The sequence below is a fragment of the Dermacentor variabilis genome, chromosome 1 (genome assembly GCF_050947875.1).
Source record: "Dermacentor variabilis isolate Ectoservices chromosome 1, ASM5094787v1, whole genome shotgun sequence".
Lineage (NCBI taxonomy): Eukaryota > Metazoa > Arthropoda > Arachnida > Ixodida > Ixodidae > Dermacentor > Dermacentor variabilis.
Window position 1 is genome coordinate 154,132,249 of NC_134568.1, and position 15,469 is coordinate 154,147,717.

Genomic DNA, 15,469 nt, shown 5'->3' on the forward strand with positions numbered 1-15,469 from the left:
TTTGTTTTCCCTCATCACCCTTTCAGCTGTCACACATCCTTCTGAAACATGATACTGATGATAAAAAAGTGCTTTTTGAAACGGATTGCACGTCACTGGAATTTGTGTTCATGTAACATACTGAGTACAGTCAACTATCAGTTGTACGAACGCCGGTTTAACGCTGATTTCAGAATAACAAACTTAGAAAATCCTCGGCAGTTTTCCGATGCATTCAATGTAAAAATATTTCAGTTAAACGAATTTCTAAAAAGCGAATATTTCAGTTGAGCGAACTTGGTCAGTAGACCTGGGTCCATTATTGAAGTCAGTTCAACGATGTTTTGTGCTCTCCAGCACTGACGTAGCCGATGCCTGCCGCCCCCTAATCGCTCCTCCAGCGGCGGCTATGTGCAGTGTCACAGTGAGCTGGTTATCTGTGCTAAACCTTCAGGTCTGAAAACTGTCTCCAGTGTTCGTCCCGAAGCAGAAGAGTGCGACGAGGAAGATCCAAAGGAAGATTCAAATCCTGTAATTCTAGCTGAGACTGTAGAATGCCTTGAAAAGTTGCGAGACTTCGTGTCTCCGCAACAGGCTGTGCTAGAGGAAGTACACGAAAACATAGACGTTCTGGTCAACTTTGTAACTACTTATCGCTTTAAGAGCACCAGTGCAAGCGAAAATTGCAGATTATTTTTCTTCTTCAAAATGAGATAGGCAGCAGCGTAACTGTTACGCACTTCGTTATATTGATGTACGTAACTCCACAAATTGCATTTCACACTTTTGACTCCAAGTCTGCTGTGCACCATGTTGTTCGATATTCCAGTGTAAATTCAGTTTAGTGAACTTTCAGTTAAGTGAACTATTTCTTTGGGTCCCTTGAAGTTCACTCAAGTGAGAGTTCACTGTACTATGTACTTGTACCATCTAAGTGTGTTCTGGTACTTTGCTGGCTCTGCTTGCCATTACAGCTGTCCTCTCTTGTGTGTGCATCTGTGCAGCCAATTTCTCAACATTCGTGCTGCCAGATACTGCTTGTTGCAGTGCATGCCTGACGATAGTGTATTTACTTTTGCTGGTACGCTATAATGAGCATAGATGAAGTGAAGAAAGAACACAGAGATGACCAGGACCTAGTCTTGTTTGTATCTGCTTAGGTTGTCCCTCTTCTTCCTTTGCAACAAGTTGCACCTGGCTAGTGCAAGCATAGCTGCATTAGTGAAGTGGTGGTGATGTACTAAGGCATTCTAATTTCTTTCATGCGAAGTCAGAAATGGTTGCAATTTGACATGGAGTAGACTTGAAGCAGAAAGGGATGACGAGGGTGACTAGGACAGAGACTTATCACCATTTTCCCTAAATGCTAAATTTTATCAATAAACAAACAGGCATTGAGCAGTTGATAGCTTCAATTATACAGTTACAATGTATGCTATGATTAACTAAAATTTGCAAAATTTCTTATAACATCTTATTGGCAATTTTTATGCTCTTGAAAGCCACTGTAGTGAATCTGTTTCCAAGAAGTAACCTTCAAGTGTACTGCACTTTTTAAAGAGCTGTATACTGTTACTGCAGGTATACATTTGTAATACTGCTGTTGTATTATAGGGTCCTTGCTCTGTCTAATGTGATGAATCTTAGGGTTGTATTTCACAAGGCGGCAGCGCAAGAAAGATTGAGACAAGTCAACAAGAATGAGCACTGAAACGAACAACAAGCTGACTTATTGAGGTAGTCGCTTGGCCCAGATACAGAAAGAGAGTTCCCGAGCACGGCATACTGAGATTGCAATGTGTGAAACGGTAGCGCATGGGTCAGACAGACTACAGGAGAAGAAAGAGGCTTCTGTACTAGAAATAAACTTGATTAATTAATGTGGCAAATCGGGCGTGTTGGGTCGGTATAACGTAAAACTTCCAATTCGTTTATATTCCGAATCGGCCATTAGCCCTCCGTGATGGCTCAAAATGGATCGGGCTCTGCCCATATGGGTGTGGCTCCCGGTCATATGGGCTGGATCTGAACCATTCTAATCTTTCAGGGAGGGCAAATGGCCGATTTGGAATAAAAACATATTGGAATAGTTTTCCGTTATAGGACCCTTGGTACCTATTTGAAAAAGTGGTAGCAAAGACACTGACGGAGATAAGACAACAAGGACGAGCACTGAACCGAACAACACGCGGACTTCTTGAGGTGGTCGCTTGGCCCAGAGACAGAGTTCCCAAGCAAGGTATGCTGAGACTGCAATGCATGGAACGGCAGCGCATGGGTTGGACAGACTACATGACAAGAGCCTTTTGTACGAAACAAACTTGATTAATGTGGCGAATTGTGTGTGTGTGTTGGGGGGGGGGGGGTACATATTTGAAATGGTAGCAGTGCAAAAAAAAACACTGACGGAAACAAGACAAGGATGAGCGCTGAACCAAACAACACGCTGACTTCTTGATGTTGTCACTTGGCCCAGAGACAGAAACAGAGTTCCCGAACATGGCATGCTGAGACCGCAATATGTGAAATGGTAACGCATGGGTTGGACAGACTACACAACGAGAAAGAGCCCTTTGTACGAAACATAAACTTGATTAATGTGGCAAATTGGTCGTGTTGGTACATATTTGAAAAGGCAGCAGCACCAAGAAGATACGGACGAAGATAAGATGACAGGGGTGAGTGCTGAACTGAACAACACGCCAACTTCTTGAGGTAGTCGCTTGGCTTAAAGAGAGTTCCCAAACACGGTATACCGAGACCGTGATGCGTGAAACTGTAGCGCATGGGTCGGACAGACTGCAGGAAAAGACGCCTTTGTACTATAAATAAACTTGATAAATGTGGCGAATTGGCCACATTGGGTACATATGTGAAAAGGCACCAGCTCAAAGAAAGCCTAAAGCAGGCCACTGCCGCTGTTATTATCATCCTGGAAAGGAACGATGTGGCTTCAAAAATATAGCTGATGCCATCGGTTCTCCATTAACAGTTCTCATGCTTTAGCTTCATTTCTCTCTGGCGGATGTTTAATTTACTGCCGCTGTGGAGTAGTTGGTTTTTGCGGTTAGTGCTGCAGTTTGGTGTTTCTTGTACCAACACGGCACAGACTTGTGCAAGGAGAGTGTCTGATGATAGTTGTTGGCGGTTCCACTTTAAATATATTGTGTAATACATGTACTCAACCACTGACATCTAATTTGCTTATGAGTATTGTAGGGACCTTCCTTGCAGCCCTGCATGATTGGAAGAGCTAATTCTGTGGTTATAATTTGATCAGCTTTCACATGATCCATGGCACAGTTATGCAAGAGAGATTGTGCATATCAGAAGAAACCGGTTGATGTCTTCACTGCAACTTCAATTTAGTCGTGCTTGTCCCTAGGGCGTGGGATTGACATGTCCTACTTCAGCAAATGTTTCTTGCTCACTTGAAGCGTGCCAAACTCGCAATGCCTATTGCAAGTCTAAATGTTAGAAAGGGATTTATACGACACATGCGCAGGGAAAGTCACTTTATTGCGATAGCAATTATATGGACATTCAAGGTGAATTTTCGCTGTTGTTGTTGCCGTGATGTTTTGCATAAGTCCAAGTGCGATAACATTGTGGCCGTATGCTGTAGGTGCGAACGGAAGCTTGCGAGGGTGCGACTTGGAAGTATTGTGGCTTTATGCAGCAGTGTCTTCATGCGCTTGCAAGAGAGGAAGGTGGGGAGCATGCACGCCGTCTTTTCACGTGCACAATTGGGAGGAGGGTTACAGGTTAGTGCGCCACCCCTCTTCTACTCGAGCTGTGGTGGCTTAGCTTAGCCATGCGTTTCCTATCTTGGAGGCAATCTACGTTGGGTTCGAAGGCTAGCTGACCGGATATAAATGATAGCTTCTTGTGCGCTGTGTTCACGCGCTCTTAGTTCGCTTTGAAGTCAGAGGCAGCACGAAGTGAAATCCGCTCGCTGTTCTCCATCATCCTAGCGTTATGACATTGAGTGTTCGCGGTCATCGAGGGAGATGTCTTCATGTTTGCCTGTGCGCAAATGACAATGTACTTGTTAATTTAGTTAGTAAGTGAATGTTTACAGCAGTTTATGCACCTGGTAAAACGACTAACTTTGCATAGCTCTCTAATAATTTGCTGCTGCAATCAATGCTTCGCCTGTTAGGCGAAACTGCCGCCTTTTATTTTATACAGTCTACACTTGCTACAACGAATCCTGGGTACAACAGACTTTCGGATGTAACGGACCATATTGCAACCTTTGTTTGCTCTACCTATTTTATTAATGCAATGAAGTTTGCTTTAAACGGACTGTACTGCAACGGATTATTGGCTACAGTGGACGAAATTAGTTGCAATTTTTGTCAGAATCGGGCGTATAAAACGGACTTTTTCCGTGTTGACACGGGCTCTTGTGCGGGACAGTTGACGATCGCGGCTCAATATCGTGCGTTCAAGGGAGCAACCGCACCGTCTCTTTTCGCACGTGAGGCACGGGTAGAGAGAGATCAAGGGGGTTCTACTCCGCCGGGGTCTGCTTACGGTGCGGCCGTGCTGGTGCCATATCTTGAGAGCGACCTGCGATGTGGACAAAGTGTGCGCCCGCGTGGGTGCTGTATCTTGCAACTGACCTGTGATGTGAGCAAAGTGCGCGCCCATGCAAACCTCATATTCAAAGCGATCTGTGATGTGGGCAAAGTGCGCCCAGTGCCTGTAGCTTCGTATGCGCTGTGCTTTCAGCGTTTATTTCACATTTACGCGAGAGACAGCACGAAGGTCAATTCACTCGCTGCTGCCGTGCTTATCTTGTTTAACTTGCTATTGCAATCGATGCTTCGTCTTTCGGGTGAAATTGCGACTTCTTTGTTTGTTTTTTACTTTGAACGTTCGTCACTCGCTCTTTGCAGTAAAGTTGTTAGACATCGTGAGGCGTTTCGGATATTACGGACTTCGGATAAAACGGATACTTTTTGTCAGATTGTCAGGGTCTCTTGTAAGGAGAGTCGACTGTATATTGAAACTGGACAACCTCGTGGACAACCTTCTGTGGCTATGAATAGAAAGCTATGGGGGTGGAGCTTCTGCATATGGGTTATTGCGTCAAGTAGTCCGTGAGCGTTTGAGTTCTTTTGGTTGCTTGGAACAGATGCTGAATCGACGTCGCTTCCACGTCTGATGGTTTCGCGTTTGCCCAGACGCGGAAGGGAAAAGCCTCAAAATAAGTAAACTTTTACATTCACTGGTGTGTTTTGCCTTATTTGACTGTTGCTATTAAGTTGTGCATGAGTATAGTTAGGTAATTTTCACCCAGAACACCTCGTTGGATGCACACAAAGCCAGCTCTGCCATATGTGTATTGACTATATTAGTTTAATGTGAGGCCATATCAGGTATATAGATGTACGTTGAACAGTCTGCCAAAAGTGCTTGTTCCTGCGGCAAAGCAGACTTTTTCCTTCATCAAAACCGGGGCCTGAAAGTCAAATGACTGTTCCATGACTGAATCTACTTAGTCCTGTTTCCTCAAAGCATTACGTATGCTTACTCACCAGGTAATTGCACTTTGCATGTGCATGTGTGCGTACACGCTATGTACACTAAGTGTGCACTCATTGGGTGCTGTTGTCACTATCGTAAGTGAATGATATCTTGGCACGAAGGGTTGCCAGGTGCGAGCAGTGATGCTCAATCAGCAATAAGCCTAATAGAACCCAAGCTGTTCAGATGCAAATTCAAGGTATACAGCAAAACCTTTTCTGTAGCTGTGCACCAGGATGTTCAAGGACGTATTTCAGGTATTCATGAATTGTCACATGATGTTCTTGATTGCGCACATATTTATGTGATAGCATGATAATGGATCTTTTTTTAATTCTGCTGTGCTCATGCACATATCCTCGCTTGAGCTGCATTCCATGCTGCGCTGCCATTACCGCAGGGCAGGTGTGCGAAGTGATTGCCTGAGCCCTTGCATGGTCCGTGGCAATTTCCTGAGCTTGAGGGACTGAACAGTGATTTTTTTTATCATGATTGGTGCGAGAATATTGGTTGCAGTTTGTGAGAAATACTGCAAGCTGTTTCGTTGACGAAAGCGACTCCGTGAACTAGCGCTTGAGCGATAGGTTCAGTGTTAGCAAAGAGTCTCAAGCCATATACTTGCTGTACTGTCTATTGCATGAACCGCCTTGGAATGTTGAATGTATTGTACTGGTATGGTGCGCATGGTGAATGTGTGTATATATATATATATATATACACATACATACATACATACATACATACATACATACATACATACATACACACATGCACACACACACGCACACACACGCACACAGTCGAACCCAACTATATCGAGCCCTTTACGTCTAATTATTCTATGTATCGAACAATTTCTGAACACTGTATAGTTACGAGTATATATAGCAAAAATTATGCATACATTGAACAAAAATAGCAGCGACTCTCGATATATCGAACTTCAAGCGGCAGAAAAGTACCCCCAGAAGTTCGCTTTCCCTCGTGGTGGCGGGGAAACCCGGTGGCGCGGCTCCATCCACCCGCTCTCCCTACCGTGACCGCGCTGCCTGGGGCGAGTCGTCGACACCCCCTTGCAAAAAATGATCCTGGCCCGCCTGCAGCGCTTGCTCAGACAGCCAATCAGAGGCTCTTGTGCCCTCGTCATGCAAGACGACGCAAGTGTGAGTTGTCTCGCTGCTTTTCTGGTTCATTGTGTTTGCGCCTTGTGGGCCTTCTCCCGCAGTGTTGCCGTGATGAAGCGACAGAATTCGCCTTTCGTCGTGAAACTTGAAATCATAACTTGAGTCGAACACGGTGAGAAGTTGTATATCCCTGCAGTGTGCAACATTCCGAGGAGCACTCTCAGCACAGTCATGAAGAATAAGGGGAAGATTAGGGCTAAAGTGGCCAAAGTCCCGGTGCCCGGTGACCCGGTCCTGGTGACCCGGTGCCCATGGCGCCCAACGCATACGCACGGCCGTGTACAAGTGATTCATCCGAAATTGCTTCAGACGTGCCGGCTTCTGCGTGCTCGGTGATGACTGTAAATCGTGATTTGTGTGACGAAGCCGTTGCCGGTGTTGCCAAAGTTTGGAGCGGGCTGTCAGAATTTCCGGAAGCTGTTGACAAATCAATAGTCGACGAGTTTGTGAGTGCAGATGATGGTGTTGCGACCACGGGAGAGCCCGAAAATGAAGATTGCATTGCCGACATCGTACCAAGCACAAGTGAAAGTGGGCACAATGAGGAAAGCAACAACGGTCCTTTGCCCACATCCTCCGAGGTGATTGGTGCACTCGCACTAGTCCGGTGCTTCTGCGTGAATGCGGAAGGTTGCGGCCTCAGCTACTCCGACTCCTTAGACAATGTTGAGAAGTGCGTGTGTCGCAGACACCGAAATTGCCCAAGCAGAAGAAAATACAGGACTATTTCATGGGAAACTAAGCTAGTTTCATCAATAAAGTGATTTTATAAGCGGTATGTGCTTTTATTGCATCCAATCCTATAGCAGGTGTATATCGAATTAGGCTCTATATCAAACTGATAGGCTTTTTTTGTGAGTTTGATATAGCCGGGTTCGACTGTATATAAAAACCATGTTACCTGTGAGTCATCACACGATTCTTGCTGAGTGAGGCAAGCTAACATTCTGGTAAAAAGTATGACACCAGTGCTGTGAACATTCAAACTGCACTTGCCGCCCTACAGCTGATGCAGAAGTCTTGGTGATGTTTTAATCTACTGGTATGTACATCACAGGGCTTTAACAATTGGCTGAAGAATGTGTTGGCGTATACAGGTGGAACTAGCTGTATGGATATGTGGGGTTAAACAAATACGGGGAATGTCGCCACACAGCCCATCGGAATGCATCATATGACACCAAAGTGACACACTCGCGGTGCTGCATTATGCACAACTCGCACGTCTTACTTTTTCGCTGGCAAATAAATTTTACACGCTTAACAAAACAGCATGTTGCATCCGCTTACCTTCTGCCCCCCCACCCCCCTATTGTACCATGTCACACGATAAATATCTTGAGATAAAAGCAACACTTGCCCTGCAATACACTTGTGGTACATGTGCAGAACTTTTGCATGTTGTTTGTTCATCATGCTGAGCTGCTTGCACTGGGCAAGCACGTGGATGCTTATTTTGACCACCTCATTCAAGTTGAGCGACTTCAAACGACGGTCCAGTTTATCCTGAAGAAAGTCCTGCCACGATGCGTTTGATGCTCACATGTCTTCACCAGTTGGATCAAAGTACTGGCCAAGCTGTTGAAAAATAAAGGCTGGTGTACCTCTCGAATCTTGGTTACAAATAGTCTGCATATCGCATCGGCATGTTGCCTTTGCATTGGTAAATGGAATATGTGTTTGTTATTTTTGCACGTGAGCAAATACGCATGTGCTAGTGAAGGACGATGAGAAGCTAATTTAACAGCACAAGTGAAAAAAAAAAAAAATCGTCGCAAGAGCCTGTTTGGTGAAACACTACCACTGCATAGAGGTGAGAAGTGGTGGGAGCACGCGTCTTGCTCTTCAAATTTAGTTAAAGTAGCAGCTGCTAGAGGGGTCGCGTACTTGAAAAACCTGAATTATGAATAAAAGCAGTCTGTGTTGATGCAAAATTAGCAGAGCATTGTCACAGATTAGTACTAAATTCAAAAGAATGTAGACCAAAACAATAACTCTGTTTCAAATGCTTGATAGAAGATTCATTTGCTGTGAAATGCAGAAGATTTTTCAAGAATAATAGTGTCTTTGAAATTACCTGTTAAAATTCTAAAGAATTTTGAAGTAATTTTGAAGATTGAAACGAAGATATACTATAGTGGGAAAGCACTTTTGCACGTTACTAAAACAAAAATAATATACAGATGATTCTGGAACAATCTACTATCTATGTTGTAGGCATTACAAAAAAGTTTTAATGTAGTATATAACTCAATTACGTAGAACACATTGCCTCCCTACTTTACCTGCAAATTAAGGTAACTTGTTGCCATTACCAAAAAAAGTGTAGAGACGCGATTGCCTCCAAATCTGGTGATGAAGAGTGCTCATGTGCGGGCAACGCAAAAAAACTGACTGGTGAGCTCAACCCGAGTGGCCTGCGGGAGCTACAGCTAACTAAACTGTCCACGGCGGCTACCTCTGCGTGCCGCCTCCCACAGATTGGTGACCAGGACAACCGAGCCCAGCCATGCCAGCATCAATGCACCGACTCTACCAAGGCGAGAAGGCCTCATGCTGTCCAGCAGTTGTCCCGCCGTTGTAGGGTGTCTGGGACTTCTACATCGACATGCCAGACATCTTGTTCATCCAGCTGGACAACCACTTCCGTATCAACAAGGTTCCAGGCTCCGGCTGCCACCCCCAGCTCTGACTTCTACGAGGACTTGCAGGCAGCTGTCCTTGCTCTCTATGCCACCTTTAGCATTCAGTCACATTTTGTCCCACATTGCCTGCGTCCACCCGTGCCGATCATCCGCACACGGCGGCCCCAAACCTTTACTCGGTCCTTGAGTCTCCTCCATATCTTAAGGGCATCTGCGCGACGACTGTTTCCAAAGAATTCACTAGGCCAAACACAAACGCTTTTGGTTGCTCTGAGGCCCGCATGCTGCTCATCACCTATTCAGAGGCTCTCCCACCTTCTCCACTAGGTGCAAATTTCACTCTCACAGGCATGACGACACCACTAGCACAACCTTTGTGATGCCTTCAGCGACCACCACAACTCTATTCTATCATCATTCAAGATTTCGCCACAAGCAGCAGCAGCATGCGGGCCTTCCGTTTTGTGTCGTTCCCTCCACGGGTGCATGGCCTACCGAAGTTTTGCAGGAGCAGCTCTGCCATTTGTGTTTCTTCAGCTCAAGAATCACTTCTACGCCAACAACGTGAGTGACCAACACTTGTACTATCTCCACGCAAGTTACAAGCTGGCAGAGATGGTCTTCTTTCGGAGCTCCAACTTGTACCAGGCCCAGGCATCTACAAGAAACTACAGGAGGTCATGTTTTTGCACTACGGCATCACTATGGCTGCGCCTCGCTGATAACCTATACTGCCGGTGCTGCCTGGTAGATCTCTCTCGGATTGCGTGAACCCAATGCTACCAACGACAACAGCATTGGCTTTTTGTAGCTATTCTGACGAAAGCCCTAGCATATTAAGCAGCAAAAAGCAGTGGCGAGACTGACAACGCCATCTCGAGACCAAGGTCTTGCTGGTTGTCACAATACGCTGCCCTGCACAACCTTCTGGCGATAAGATGAAGATTAGCGGAAGTTTGTCACACGTTTTGCTTTTTTGACTGGCACACAGCCACACAGTTTTCTTGAGTGCACGCACCTACGCAGTTGATTAAGCTGTGGATGTAAACATTAGTGTAAAAGCAGGAACATTTGAGTCTTGCGAAATATTTTCGTGTGCGCATTTTCAAAGCCTTGAACGATAACAATGCCTCAAATTTGTTTATTCTTGTAAGTTTATTAGCTTTTCTATTGTTGTTATTCATGAATGAAGAGTAGATATATATACCAACTGAAAATATTTGTTTCTCGCTTTACAGTCACCCTAGAAAAATTACGGGAAATTTTTTTCGAAATAAGTCCCTAAGAAGAATTAGAATCTGCAATAAAAAAAAAAAATCGACCCTGGGCGGTCGCATATGGCAAAAAAAAATCGACCTTCAAAGGCTTATTAATCCACTTACTTATGACATCTTATCACTGATTTTAGTATAGATGAAGCAGTAGCATATTTTACTTGTTTATACTCGACACAGCTGAAAAGTTCATTCCACAAACACAAGGTCTCTCATGTTAAAGACGGGTCCCCTGGTGGAATGAGCAGTGCAGACTAGCGTGAAGGAAACAAAACAGAGTGAGGTTTGCTGCGTCGCTTCCCGACTGCAGAAAATCTCATGGAATTTAAACTGGCAAAATCACAGGGAAGGGTACGCAGAGACAGGCAAGGAGGGCTAGCTGGGAGAGGTTTCTCTTGGGCATCACTTCCTACAGTCTAAAGTATGGAATGGCCTACGAAAGCTAAAGGGGAAACAAATCCACCCATTTCCCTTCGTTGACGACCAAGCGACTACCTTGGAAGACCAGGCCAATGCTCTAGGCGAACACTTCGAGCATGTATCAAGCTCCACACATTACACAAAGCCATTCCTCAAACATATAAACAATTTGCTGAACTTAAGGCACTGGATCGTAAATGCCGTCTGGGTGAACCACACAACCGTCCATACAACCGAGCTTAAAGCTGCCTTGAGCACATGTAGAAGCTCTGAACGACAGAAAGCTGAGCTAGTTGGTAAGGATTCATTATGCAAGAAAGGGTGAGGCGTGCAGGCAGGACACAAGAGAAGTGGACAACACTAAAAATCTGCACTGAGAGCTAATAGAATCATGTATGACATGATTAAAACCTATACACCGACAACAGATGACACTTGTGGCACTTTTCAACTATCTAGGCTGGCTGATACCTCCCATCCTCATGGAAGGAAGCTATCGTTATTCCCGTCTTGAAGCTGGGTAAAGACCCTTCCTTGAAGGCAAGTTATTGCCCGATAGCTCTTACAAGTTGCTGTGTAAGCTATATGAAAAAAATGATTAATCGTTGACTCATACATTTCCTTGAACTGAACAATATGCTTGATCCCTATCAGTGTGGTTTAAGAGAAGGGCGGTCAACGACTGATCATCTTGTGCGCATTGAAGGAAATATCCATGATGCATTTGTACATAAACAGTTCTTGGTGATACAGGATAACGTGGTGATACAGGATCTTGCGAGACTTGTTGGGAATGGGCATTCGTGGAAATATGTTAAACATACTAAAAAGCTGTTTGTCCAAACGTACCTTCCACATGAAAATTGGCAATGTATTGTTGCGACCTTTTATACTAAAAATTGTCTACCCCAAGGAGGTGTGCTTAGCTGCACGCTTTTTACTGGAAAGATGAACATGCTTAGTGCTTCATTACCGCCAGCCATATTTTATTCCGTTTACGTAGACGACATACAAATAGGTTTCATATCCTGCAACCTTGCAGTGTGCAAGAGGAAAGTACAACAGGGCTTGTAGAAAGTGTCCAAATGGGCAGACGAAAACGAACTTAAAGTTCCACAACACAACCACAACAAAAGTTCTTGTGTGCTTTTCACAAGAAACAAAGGGCTCATTGGAGATACCAATATGGAAATGTATGGGCAACAAATACCTGTGAACTAAGAGTACAAGTTCTTAGGCATTATACTTGACTCTAAACTAACTTTCATTCCACACATAAAGTATCTCAAGGTGAAACGCTTAAGAACAATGAACTTACCGAAACTTTTATCCCACACAACATGGGGCAGTGACAGGAAGTGTTTAATGGATCTTTACAAGAGCGTGATTCGATCACCATTGGACTGTGGTGCCGTGATCTATCATTCTGCTGCCCCAAGCGTGCTAAAGATACTAGATCCCGTCCACCATATAGGCATCCGCCTGGCCACTGGTGCTTTTAGAATAAGGCCAATTGAAAGTTTACACGTAGAATCAAATGAGTGGTCACTCCATCTGCAGAGAGCATAAATAAGCCTAACATATTTTCTGAAAGTTCACTAATCATCAGCATTTGTGTTCTAATACCGTTAATGATATGACATGTGCTACACTAATTCATAATCATCCCTCTGTAGCCCTTTTTACTGCATTTGAGGGAGCTTAGCATCGAAATGGAACTCCTTAAACAATGCTTAATACCTCCAGCTAAGCTGCTGCTGCCTTGGGAGTGGCAGCTGATACAATGTGATATATCTTTTCTACAATTAACAAAGCATTCTCCTGAGATCGAAATCCGAATGCATTTCCTGGAACTCCACTACAAGCACCCTTGCACGGAATTCTACACAGACGCATTGAAGTCGCATGACGGGGTGTCTTACGCAGCCATCGCTCCATCCTTCTCGGAATCCGATGTACTGCATCCGGAAACAAGTATCTTTACGGCTGAGGCCTACGCACTATTGTCAGCTGCGAAGCATATAAGGAAATCAAAACTCCAAAAATCGGTGATATATAGACTCCCTAAGTGTCGTGAAGGCCTTGATGTCATTCTGTAAGCACAAAAATCCAGTACTTAATAAACTCTATTCCATCCTGTATAAAGCGTATATATCTAACCAGCCTGTTATTATATGCTGGGTGCCTGGCCATACGGGCATCGAAGGTGACATTCTGGCAGACCAGATGGCCACGTAAATTGCACCGCACGTTGCTAATCCTACCGCTGCAGTCCCTGTTTCAGGTCTGAGGCTTTTCTTACGAAAAAAAATGCGAAACCTTTGGCAGTGGTTGTGGGACGTGGAAAGAAAAAATAAGCTGCACGTAATAAAGCCACAATTAGGTTTCTGGCCCTCTGCAACAAAATCATGCTGAACAGATGTCCTATTCTGTTGTCTCAGAATAGGACACACATTTGGCACCCATAATTTTTTACTCACTGGAAATGAACCTCCAATCTGTGGTAGAAGCGGGGAGAGGATGATCTTCCTCCACGTCCTCTTGGAGTGTCGGGAAGCCGAATCTGAGAGAAAGCAACATTTTCCCCTAGGATACCGGCAGCACATCCCCCTCCATCCTGTAATGTTCCTCAGCCCAGAACCGCTCTTTGACACCAACACAGTCGTAGATTTCCTGAAAGATGTTGTGTTACATTTTAATAGCCCCATACATTTGTAGCGCTTCCTCTCTTTCGAGGATGCCGCTGTGATAGTTGTTTCGTAAAGCACATGCCTATTCCAGGCCATTGTGTTTCAAGGGCTCTGGTGAGGCAGTAGTGCTACAGCCAATTTTAGCATCTGACATATTTTGTATATCGTATCATTCTTTCACAATGCATCTTAATGCTAATAGTACCCATCATTTTTCATCGCCATAATCTTCCTACACATAGATTTTACGCACCTCATAGCGACTATTTTTAAGGCCTCTTTACAGCCACGTCACATAAACTTCATAGAAGTCGTAACTCTACTGTGAACTCATTAACACTGGCATGGTGCTCTTTGGCCCTACCTGGCCCTTGCACCACTAAACACCACACATTAATTTATTCTTTCTGTACCTGCCCCTTTTGTACATATTTCAATCGCGCTTCGCACTAGGAGGGGGGAGGGGAGGCCTGTAGCGGCACGACTGTCGCCTCGAGAGTCGGTGAAGAAAAAGAGGGCTCACGTGCATGTAGAGCGAGTAAAGATGCCGGCATGCTCGATCTGAGTGGCCACAGTATCAACCGCTCCAGAGATCCCGCGGCACCATGGCTGGCCAGCCAAAGTAAACCGTGGGTACGGAGGCTACTGCGTCGCGCTGCTTCCTACATAAGCAATAATAATGCTTGTTACTTTGTCATTACTCCATGCTCATAAATTCTAGACAGTGTGTCTGTTACAGGAACCCAGAAGAACTATTTTATGAAGATTATATTTTATATGCATGCAATTTAAGCTTTTTCTTAAGCTTTCACTCTTGAACTTGATTTAGCGAGGGAGTTTTGTGCAAAATCTTTACGATTTCAGTAGAATTAGTGGTCTAAAGTTTCTGCCTATAGAGCTGCATCTGATGACTTGTCCCTCTGTGGCTTGTGGAGGAACAATTTCTTTAGCCTTGAATTGAACAAATCAAGGCTTTATCCTCAATCCACAGAAAACTGCAAAGAAAAGTTTGCAGGACATTCAACAACTTTACAGTAATTTTGTAAACTGTGATGTTAGAAGATGCAGGACATGCCTCTCTTAAGAAATGAAAGTGCTAGTGCTGTCGCGCAAAATTTTTATAGCACACAAAAATAATTGCCTATTTGCACACACACGTACCCGCACTTCGATTTTGGAGCTGGTTGATTATTTATACATCTCTTGTGTATGTGAGAGAGGCAGAAGAGAGGGGTGGGGGCAGATGTGTCCCCGACTGCATGTATTAAAGCCTGATGGGTAGTATGTACTTTTATATTTAGTGAAGTCTACTGCGGGCATTGTCAAAAGCACATTTTGTGTGGCATACATTCGAGCCGCAAGAAAGGTCCTCAAGAGCGCCTGTATATTTTGTATATTTACTATGCTACTTTAGTTCAAGTGATCAAGACTTTTTTTTTTCTTGCGAGGGAGGAAGTATTGAAATGAAAAGTAACTAGCAACATGACCGTCCACGTTGCTGAAAAATGTTACGTAAGTTCACGCTCAGTATGAGCTGCAATGTGCGAGCGCTTTGCCATGTGTTTTTGTGTGTTAGCTTATACAGAGCATGAGAGTGCATTTTGAAATTACTCAAAAAAGCAACATGTTACGGGTAATGCTGTTACTTGTAATGTGCTACGGCCAATAGTGCTTAATATTCATTTGTTTCTTGTAGCTTGTTACACGTATCACCGCCATTATTCGGATCGAATTGCGATATT

The 15,469-nt window shown here is 44.4% G+C and overlaps 1 protein-coding gene across 1 annotated transcript in view; it reads left to right on the forward strand.

The window, feature by feature from the left end:
- The window catches only part of LOC142587966 (uncharacterized), a 136,703-nt gene that overhangs the window by 36,953 nt on the left and 84,281 nt on the right, over positions 1–15,469 (forward strand). The window lies entirely within an intron of this gene.